Source organism: Alligator sinensis, unplaced genomic scaffold (genome assembly GCF_000455745.1).
Source record: "Alligator sinensis unplaced genomic scaffold, ASM45574v1 scaffold597_1, whole genome shotgun sequence".
Taxonomy (NCBI): domain Eukaryota; kingdom Metazoa; phylum Chordata; order Crocodylia; family Alligatoridae; genus Alligator; species Alligator sinensis.
The window spans coordinates 1733632-1744584 of NW_005842074.1; the positions used below are offsets into that span (position 1 = coordinate 1733632).

At 46.0% G+C, this 10953-nt stretch overlaps 1 protein-coding gene and 1 long non-coding RNA gene across 12 annotated transcripts in view; one reads left to right on the forward strand and one right to left on the reverse strand.

Annotated features, from left to right (window-relative positions):
- PTPRM (protein tyrosine phosphatase, receptor type M) overlaps positions 1 to 10953 on the forward strand; it is a 734228-nt gene that overhangs the window by 623793 nt on the left and 99482 nt on the right. The window lies entirely within an intron of this gene.
- LOC112550293 overlaps positions 1 to 10953 on the reverse strand; it is an 83694-nt gene that overhangs the window by 7328 nt on the left and 65413 nt on the right. For 2 of the 11 annotated variants that reach the window (XR_003094054.1, XR_003094046.1), the window contains one exon: positions 4736 to 4801. The exons of 8 other annotated variants lie outside the window; for them this stretch is intronic. This is a non-coding gene — a long non-coding RNA (uncharacterized LOC112550293). Of the gene's footprint in view, positions 1 to 1065; positions 1182 to 4735; positions 4802 to 10953 lie in introns of all 11 variants that reach the window. One more of the 11 variants, XR_003094055.1, reaches the window with a different exon arrangement.

The following is a 10953-nucleotide window of genomic DNA, read 5'->3' on the forward strand; positions in this document are numbered from 1 at the left end:
CTGCAAGCGGCTGCAGGCCAGGGCACTGGCCATGGGGCAGGCAAGGGACCGCTTTTCCCCCCACACAGCTCCAGCTTCTTCTCTGCCGGTGAGCAGGGGTCAGGGCTGTGCATTGCCCCCCGCCTGTACCATGGGGCTGGGGGGCACTGGGAGTGAGTGGGCAGGGAGCCAGCGGGAGCACGGGGCCCGCACCAGTGTCCCAGGGCCAGTGCCAGTGGGACCCAGAGAGGGTGGGGCAGGAGCGCGGGGTCCCAGCCAGCAGGGACTCTATGGAGCCGGGCCAGCTCCCCCTTCTCCCTGCTGGTGCAGCCCAGCCTGGCTCCACAGACTCCTGCCAGCCTGTCCCCCGCTTTGGGCCCCACCAGTGCTGGTCCTGGAACAGGGACCAATGTCTCAATGTCTTGGGACCAAAGACATTGGGACATTGGTCCCAAGATGATGACCAGGGGGCAGGGCATCTGTTTAGGAGCAGGGTTACCCATGTGGCCCTCGACAGCCTGCCAAAACTGGGTAAGTGGCCCTTCGCCCAAAATAATTGCCTGCCTCTGGTGTATGAGGTAGAAAGAAGTTTGAGTCTCTTAGTGCTGAATTATGGCCAGGTTTACACTGTTATGCAGTAGGGAGGAAAAAATAAGTCATTTCCTAAAAGTATGGGAAACAACTTTCCCTATCTAATGTAGGGAGAAGAAACAACCATGAGTGTTCCACCATACTTACTGGTTTGCTCTTCATGAAGAGGACACTTTACTGACCACTTTTCAAGAGTATTTCTTATTGCTTCTAAGCACAGCTTCAGGGAATAGTTTTCTTTCAGAATGTCTCTTACAGTTCACTGGGGGTGGTGCATCTCCTGTGCTTTGCACAGTGACACAGTGTTGCGTATTAGCAGTTTCTAAACTCGGAAAACTAATCTGAACCCTTGCAGTATTTTTAATTGAGTAGGACTATGGGGACCTTTATCAGCCAGTAATAAAAATATTGTGTACCAACCCTTGGTCCATCTCAGCGTTGCAGCAGTTGAAATGGAATCTCTTCAGCATATTTTTTGCCCTTATTTATTTATACCTTTCTTATTTAGCTCTCTAGTCATCTCGGCCCCTCTGTGTTTCTTAGAAGCAGAAGCATCAAAATACCAATGTACCAGGCATGCAAATCATCCTCTGTGGTATCTGTCTGGCAAGCTTAAAAACAGAAACATTAAAGTGCAGACAAATTATTTATGATTGGCACAAATATGAAAGCCTGATAGAAAAACAGTTATTAAAATATTTTACACAACCAAAGGTCCCATGAAGTTTAACTAAGCCTTTTGATAGAAGTACTTAAACATCATAGGGTCTGGTGCACAGCATAACACAGAAAGACATTTATGCATGAGTTAAAATAGATGCCTAAACATATGGCATTGATTAACATAAAATAAGCCTAAAAATCAGGAAGTATATAGCATTAGTTAATACAGTATAGTCTCCATGCCCTCAGTTCAGCAAGGTGCTTAAACATAATCCTACCTCTAAGCACATTGAGTCCATAGGAATATTTAGTATTTGGTGCTTAAATATTTTACTGAATCAAAAGGCATGAGTTCCAACATATAAGAAAACATAATTTTTTGTATTTGGCTCTATTTATGCATTCAGAGAAAACACATATGAATTGGCAATTCACTTATATTTCCACATGAGAAATAGTGAGATAGAAGCAAACATTCAATTTCATAGATTCATAGAGGTTAGGGTCGGAAGGGACCTCAATAGATCATCGAGTCCAATCCGCTGCATAGGCAGGAAAGAGTACTGGGTTCAGATGACCCCAGCCAGATGCCTATCCTCCTCTTGAAGACCCCCAGGGTAGGGGAGAGCACTAACTCCCTTGGGAGCCCATTCCAGATTTTGGCCACTCTGACTGTGAAGAAATTCTTCCTAATGTTCAGTTTAAATCTGCGCTCTGCTAGCTTGTGGCCATTATTTCTTGTGACCCCCAGGGGTGCCTTGGTGAGTAGAGCCTCATCAATTCCCTTCTGCGCCCCCATGATGAATTTATAGGCAGCCACAAGGTCATCTCTCAACCTTCTCTTGTGGAGGCTGAAGAGGTCCAGGTACCCTAGTCTCTCCTCGTAGGGCTTGGCCTGCAAGCCCTTAACCATACGAGTGGCCCTTCTCTGGACCCTCTGGTTATCTCTCTGGTTATCCACATCCCTCTTGAAGTGTGGCACCCAAAACTGCATGCAGTATTCCAACTGCGGTCTGACCAGCGCCCAATAGAGGGGAAGTATCACCTCCTTGGTTCTGTTTGTCATGCATCTGCTGATGCATGATAAAGTGCAGTTAGCATTGCTGATGACTTCGTCACACGGACGACTCATGTTCATCTTGGAGTCCACTAGGACTCCGAGATCCCTTTCCACTTCCGTGTTACCGAGCAAGTCATTTCCTAGGCAGTAGGTGTGCTGGACATTTTTTCTCCCTAGGTGCAGCGCTTTGCATTTCTCCTTGTTAAATCGCATTCTATTGTTTTCTGCCCATATGTCCAACCTGTCCAGGTCTACCTGTAATTGTTTCCTGCCCTCCGGTGTGTCCACTTCTCCCCACAGTTTTGTATCATCCGCAAACTTGGACAGAGCACACTTCACTCCCTCGTCCAAGTCACTGATAAAGACATTGAAGAATATTGGTCCAAGGATATATTTCATATAAGATGGACTAAAAATCAGGAGCCCAGTCCTGTAGTTCTTACTGTAACACCCCAGGTGCCCCCCCCGACCCAGGAGGCACCAGTGAGTGAGCCAAGGGGGTGCAGGGGGCGCCCAGCATGCTCCTCGGCAGACCCAGAAGTGAACTGGAAGTGCTTCTGGTCCACTTCCAGGTCTACTGCTAAGTGCGCTGGGGAGCCTCCCGCCCACAATTCTGCGGGATGCTCCATCTACCCCGGCATTGCAGCATTCACGAGCCACCTGCTACCTAGAGGTATGTAGAAAACATATTTAAATCTGTGTCTATGTCTGAATCTCTCCAAATCTCTCCAAATCAATTTGGAGGGTTCCAGTTCGATTCGGCATAATTAAAGGGTCCTCTGATTCTATTCGGATTTGGAGATTAAGCCACCGAATCAGGCCAAATCTCCACCGAATTGAATCAGGAACTGAAGCTTTGCACAGGTCTATCTGACATTAGGAAACTTCTGTCTTTGAGTTACTTCAACTTTGACCACTGTGCCTTTGATACACACTGTCATTAAACTGTGAAACCCAGGGTGGTAATTCCCATGTTTTTCCGTATTGGGATGATCATTCTGTAAAGCAGGGTTGTCCATGCAGCTTGTGAGGTAAGGTGATCACTTGTTCCTAATTGGGTGGGACAATTCCAAAATGAGACCCTCAAGTCCTGGTCCAGGCTGCATGACTCCTGGACAGCGTTTGTCCCAGATTTCCAGTGTCATGCAGGGATTTGGGTTTTCCATTCACTGCAGAAAACCACAGGAAATGGGGGGTTTCCCCTTTCAGGCTGTCAGTGTTCCAGCCTTCTAGGGGCTGTCAGGAGCAGGATGCAATGGGTGCCCATGTGTATGTGTGCACCTGCACACATGCAGATGGCTGGGAATACAGCCAGGTAGCACAGAGAGCAGCTCCTTGCAGGTAAGTCCATGGCAGGGGGCATGGGGAGGGGTCAGATTGAGGCCCCCACAGTGAGGGAGGGAGTGGAGTAGGGTCTGGGGTGGGGGGTGCTACCAGCCGAGGTGGTGCATGGGTCCTGGAGCGGGGAATGGGATGGAACTACAGGAGGCTCATTCAGGGGGTGAGGGAGTGCAGCTTCCTGCTGCTGCATGCATTCCTGGGGCAGAAGGGGGTGGGGGCACATGCTTCCTCCAGTTTTGTGCATGGGGTAGAGGCAGATGCAGGCTGCTCTTTGCAGGTTTGGGGCTCCCCAGCCTGCTGCCAGCCCCCCAAGAGCCCTGTGCCACCATGGCAAGGTGCCCTCTGACTGTCTGGTAGGGACAGGGGTGGTGGCATGGACTTGTGCCCCCTGCTGCTGCTGGGTGGGCAGGAGGTGTATGTCTGGCACAGGGCTCCCGGGGAAAGGGCAGTGGGGCGAGGAGCCCCGGCCTGCGGCAGGCAGCCCAGATCCACCCTCACTGCTCAGTTTGGCTCTTCTCCGGCTGTGTTGCTGGTCAGGGGGCGGGGAGGGGAGAGACGGGCATGTGTTCCACCTGTCCATTTTGAAAAGGTGGTCACCCTACTGGGAGGGGTTAAGTTGCAGCCCATGGACTCCTTCCATGGCTGCTGCTCTTATTTCTCTCACTGCAACAGATGGTACAGTGCTGTGTTGGGGGTGGGAGGGAGGTAGGAAGTGGTGTATGTGTGGTGCATCAGCAAGGCATGCACATGGTACTGCTGTGAGGGGGGATGTAGATGCACAGTTCAGGGAGGGGAGTAGTCCTTGCCGTTCGCAGTTTGCCGGCCTGTAATTCTCAGTGGTGCAGGATGTGGGTATGCAGCCCAAGGGGCATTCACCCCCCAGGTGCTTAGAAGTTGTCCAGGCCTGCTGTGAAGTGAAAGGCATAGCACAAACCCAGCTCTAAACTGATTTCTGTTTAAAAAGCTTGTGACTACTTAAAGGCCTGGCCTTGCCATGTTGAGCGTGGCGAGTTGTACCTTATTCTCCAGTTAATCTCACTTCCATGAACTGGATAATTTAATGGAATCACATCCTAATGGAACCAGTGAGCCCTTTCTTACCTTTGAAAGAACCCAAAGGACAGAGTCATTTCACTTCAGAAGTAAGGCACAGGTTAGGAACAGGTTCTAAACAACAAGAAAGAGTTCACTTTGTGCTTGGACTGGAGCAGACATTTCAAACTTAAGCAAATGTAATATCTTACTGCTTAGCTAGTCATTTTATACACTTCTTTTTTTACAGCCCAGCTTTTCATTGTCTCCTTCTTTATAATATCACTAGCTCACATTCTCCTGCATGATGATGGAAACTATACAGTAATGACAGTAGGCAGAACAAATAAAAATGGTTGGGTCCAAGTGAAAGTTTAAGAATCACTCATGGTCTTTATAAATTAAAGTGAATGTGGCCAGAGATTGGCATATTTTCACTACATCTGTAGTTCCAACATATAAAATGAGAAAAATAAATGGGATAAGCCATGTAAAGTATTACAGTTTTCAGCAAGGTTTTATTGTTTGAAGATTAGTTCTTTTTGCTTGCTTTTGATTAGGACTTTGTATTTGTTACTTCTTTATGCCATTCTTTCAAAATATATCATTCTCATGGTAAATTGATTTTTTGCATTATTTGAGGTGCAGAGAGAGCATAGCTGGGAAGAAAATAGCTTTTGTGTTGACATAAGTAAAAGCATGTTGTCTTTTAGTTCAGGTATATTTCAGCATAGAACACTTTTTCAGTGGCATACATATCTTACAAGGGAATGAGGGGCTAGATCTTATCAAACACTAGCTGTGCTTTATATCAGCATATCAACACTTGAGACACAGCAGACAATGTGAATGACATTCCCAGTTACAGAATTCATCAATTACCTACTCAGTATTTGCATTCACCCAACCCACTTCTCAGGTACAAAGATGCACCTAATAATACTACTTTCCCACAGGATATGAGCTCAAGACCCTTCCTAGCTGCTGAAACTTTCCCTTCCACTACATTCCCTTCCTTCTCCTCTCACCTGGTTGATTACCCAACCAAACATTCGTAGTCCCAAATCAGCAGCAGCACAATAAAAACATTAATATAGTATTGTAAAAAAACAGATAAAAACCAAAAACAATAATTATTTTTCTATCTGATCTGATATTGTACAATGCAATATTCAGCGTACCCATATCATAAAGTTATTTCTGAGTGTTTAAATGGAACATCAGGAAGTTGCTAGCCATAACAGTCTGAAGTCAGGCAGAAGGCAGGGTAGATTTGCACCTTTATAGACTAACTACATCAGAGAGATATAGCATAAACTTTCATAAGCAGGAGGTTTACTTCATCAGATTCTATAAAGGGACTACAGGAAGCAGAGCTGCTAAATAGAAAGCAGTGATTAAAATAAAGGGTCGGAAAGTGGGGTGGAAAAGTGGGGGCATACTGAAAAAACCAAGGTGGGTAGGAGAGAGTGAAAAACAAAAAAAGTTAACCCACTGAGCTTATAAAAGCTATATAGGGGTTATACACCCACATAGGTTTTATAGAAGCTAATTCAGGTAATGGGATAAGAATCCATAGTCTCGGTTTAGACCATATTTAACTCAATCCAATCTCTGAATGATTTCTTGTTCTGAAATTTCCCATTCAAGTTTATTTTTAAAGTGTTGTTGTCTAAGAACAGCCGCTCTGAGGTCAGAAATGGGAAGTCCAGGGAGGTTAAAGTGTGCTGCATCAATATGCTTCTTGTACTTGTGAAGGAGTGTGTGTGTGTGTGTGTGTGTGTAGATATAGATATATAGGCTTGGTGGCACCAAACTGACCAGCACCATGAACAAAAGGGACCTGGGGGTAATAACAGACCACAATATGAATATGAGCCACAGTGTGACACTGTAACCAGCAGGGTAAATAATACTCTGGCATGAATCAATCGATGCATCTCCAGCAAAACCAAGGAAGTGATTCTTCCGCTGTACTCAGCACTGGTTAGACCACAGATGGAATACTGTGTCCAGTTCTGGGTGCCACACTTCAACAAGCTCATGGTAACACTTGAGAGAGTCCAGAGAAGGGCTACTCATATGATCAGAGACTTGCACGGCAAGCCATACAAGGAAAGGCTGAGAGATCTGGAACTCTTCAGCCTGAAAAAGTGAAGGTTAAGAGGGGACTTGGTAGCAGCTTACCGCTACATCGGGGCATATATCAAGGGCTCAGTGAGCAACTGTCCACCAGGACACCCTTGGGGAAAACCAGGAGTAATGGCCACAAACTCCTGGAAGACTGTTTCAAGCCCAACATTAGGAAAAACTTCTTCACATTTAGTGTCCAAACTGTGAAATAGGCTCCCTCCAGAGGTGGTGAAATCACCTACCCTGGAAATCTTCTAGAGGAGACTGGACAGTCACCTTGCTGGGGTCACCTGACCCCAGTTATCTTTCCTGCCTGATGCAGGAGGCTGGACCTGATGATCTTCTGAGCTCCCTTCCAGCCTTACAATCTATGAATATATTTTATTAGACCAACTTGGAAGTTGGTTGATGTTTCTAGCAAGTTTTCCTAATAGGTTTACATGTCTTGATTTCTACCAAAGCTCACACTAGTATCAGACCAAAAATGTGTTTGTGTACAAATCAATACACATAAGAAGTGTAGACACCAGCTCTGATGACTACAATGAAATTTCTAAGAATTATGTCTCATAATTCCAGGTGACCGCTATCCAGTATCAGAAAGCAGAACCATACTTAATTTGTTAGTGTGATCTTTCCACATTTTCCTTTTTCTATGGAAAATGCTTAGTGTATCTATGGACAGGTGTCTATGGACAGATATCTATGAACAGGTGTCTATGGACAGATATCTATGAACAGGTGTCCTGGGAGAAAATTAAGAAGACACAATTTAAGATGCAACTGCATGGGACATGAAAGGCAATAAAAAGGAATTCTTCAAGCATGTCAAGAGGAAGACCAAAGAAGCCGTAGGATTATGGAAGGCAATCTAGTTGCAGATGATTCAGAGAAAGTTAATGTATTTAATTCCTTTTTTACTTCATTCTTCAAAAATAGGGGCAGATCCTAGATGATGAATGCAGTTGGTAGCACAGGAGTCAAACAACCTAGAGTAGTGGTAGAACAGGTTAAGAATTATTTAGAGAAGCTAGATGGGATGGACTTTAAGGTACTGAAGATGCTAGCTGGGTAATTTCAAAGCCCTTAGCCATCTTCTTTGAGAACTCATGGAAGTCAGATGAGGTTCCAGATGATTGGAAAAGGACAGATATAGTGCCCATCTTTAAGAAGGGGAAGAAGGAGCATCCAAGGATTTACAGACCAGTCAGTCTGACCTCAATACCTAGTTGGAAGGAGGTATCAAGTGGGGTTCCCTAAGGGTTTGTACTTGGTCCAGTATTATTTAATATCTTCATTAATGATTTGGATGATGGGATCAAGGATGCACTTAGCAAAGTTGCAGATGACACCAAGTTGTGTGGAGTTGCAGACACCCTAGAGCAATGGTAGGCAAAATGGCAGATCTGGCTGACAGCCAGACTCCATTTCCCAGCAGCTCCTGCTCAAGGTATGCAGGCAGCAGATCACAGTTCTGCTTCAACTCTGGACCAAGCTCTTAGTGCCGCAAGGTCCAGGCCCCAGAGCAGTTCCCCACCCAGCCGTGTGGCCTGCCAGTGCTGCTGGGGCTGGTCTCCATGGAAGCCCTGGCCCCATGCTGTAACGTCCCTGCCACTGGTGGGGTCTCCATGGAAACCAGCCGCAGCAGCACAGGTGGGGTCTGATGGGAAATGGAGTCTGCTACAGGCTTGATCCAGCTCACAGGCTGGACTTTGCCCACCCCTGCCCTAGAGTATAGGGCCAGGATCCAGAATGACCTGGATAGAATGGGAAAATGGTGTGGAATTAATCAGATGAGGTTCAGCAAAAAGAAGTGGAAAGTTCTGCACTTGGATGGAATTAGTGCCTGTACAAACGGGGGAATAACTGGCTATGCTATAGTACTTCAGAAAAGGGCCTGCAGGTTACAATAGACCATCAGGTACATATAAGCCAACAGTGTACTCTTGCTGCAAAAAAGACCAACAGCATACTTGGTGGTATTAACAGGAGTGCCTCTTGCAAACTAAGGAAAGTGATTCTTTTACTCTGTTCAGTAGGGCTGTGCGAAGCTTCAGTCACTGATTTGATTCGGGAGCCAAATCTCTGAATCCGAATCAAATCAGGAGACCCTATAATCTCTCCAAATCAAATTGGAACGCTCTGAATCAATTTGGAGAGATTTGATGATTTGGACATAGACACAGCTTTAAATGGTTTTCCCACATACCTCAAGGTACCAGGTGGCTCGTGAATGCTGCGATGCTGGGGCGGATGAAGCATCCCACAGGAACACCGGGGGTCCCCAGTGCACTTGGCAGCAAACCTGAAAGTGAACTAGAAGCACTTCCAGTCCACTTCTGGGTCCGCAGCAGAGTGCATGAGGAACCCCCCATCCCTCAGCTTGGTGACTGGTGCCTCCTGGGTCTGGGGGGACACCCGGGGTCCCCCTGCAGCCGATTGCTGAGCCAGGGGGTTGAGAGGAGTCCCCCACGTGCTCGGTGGCATACCTGGAAGTAAACCGGAAGTACTTCCGGTCCACATCTGGGTCTGCCGCCAAGCACGCAGGGCCCCCCACCCCCCCATATTCCTGTGGGATGTTCCATCTGCCCCACTATTGCAGCATTCACAAGCTGCCCCTGCTACTTCAAGGTATGTAGAAAAAACATTTAAAACTGTCTATGGCCAAATCACTGATTCTCCCAGTCAGCACTGAATCTTCAGATTCGGCAGAATAGAATCAGGACAGTGATCCAAATCAAGGAATCGAATCACTGTCCCTGATTCGGGCTGAATCCAAATCCAAATCAAATATGGCCTGTTTCGCACACCCCTACTGTTCAGCACTGGTAAAGCCTCACCTGGAGTACTGTGTCCAGTTTGGGCCCACTCTTACGCTACCTTTAGCCCATAGGTATTTAAAAAAAACCCTGCCTAATCCTTTAGGTACCTAAACTTCTTCAGTTCCTCTACTGGCAAAGTTCTGTAATAGGCACCTAAGTATCTGCTGCTGTGCTCAGGTGCTGAGTAGCTAAGCACTGTCAGGACTTACCTCACACCTAACCTCCACAAAATAGATATCCTCCAGTATGCCTCATAGGCAGGGGCCTGATCTGGTAAACATTCTCAGAGCATTATCCATCCATACAAAAAACATGGGGAACAAGGTAAAGGTGCCACCTTTTTACCTAAAGTCACAGTGAGTAGGACATTCACCCCTCATGTCAGAGACTGGGATTTCTTCCTTTGCTTAAGGAGATTTTAAATTACATGTCTCAAAGTTTCTTTATCATCTAGTTATAGGGTATGCTACAGCAGAGCAGCCTCTGTTTGAAATATTCTAGATTCAAAGCATTTTCAAACAATTTAAGTCAGGGTCCTAACAGACTGTGCCAGGCCCAGGGACAGGGTGCTCAGTGGATCCGTACAAGAGCCAGGGACTCATAGAAGTACAGCAGTGAAACTGTCAAGAATGGCCATTTAACTGACCAGCTGCAGGATCCAGGGAGCCTATTTCATGCCAGAACTGTGGGTTTCACATTTTCCAAAATTGAGTTTTCTTGGAATGACTGGCTCTTGGGAGATTTCAAAAGCTTTTACTTGTGGTCCAATTCAGTTCAAAACCAAATTTGAAACATGTGAGCTTACCTATGAAACAAAAATCCTGATTTTCAGACAACTATCAAGCTAGTAGAGTAGACATGCCTAAAACATGGTTTGGAAAGACTGACACTTCCTCAACAATGGAAGTAATGGTGCCTAACTCTAGAAAAATCTTCATACTTGTGAATCTTGAATAGAGATAAGCACCTCCATGCAGCTCAGGCTTAAGACCCTAGGTCCTACAAAGTACTACTATGGGCTAGTCCTGGCTGCTCCCCACTCCAACACACTGGCTTCTGCAAATCATATTCTTAGGCCATGTCTATACTTCCTCCCTGCTGAGCTTGTTTTAAGGAAGCAAATCTGGCTGCGTTAATTGATGTTAAACCCTCTACTTGTAAGCCAGCCATTTATCTCCTGGACCTGTTAGCAAAACTTATTCTCATGTTCTGTGGTTAGTATTTATTGTCCTTATAAGCAGAATGCTTTCTTTTCAATCAAGGGGACTTCCATTCCATTTGTCAAGCTATTTTTAAGGAACGTTTTCTGTCAGTCTTGGATTATTTCCCTAC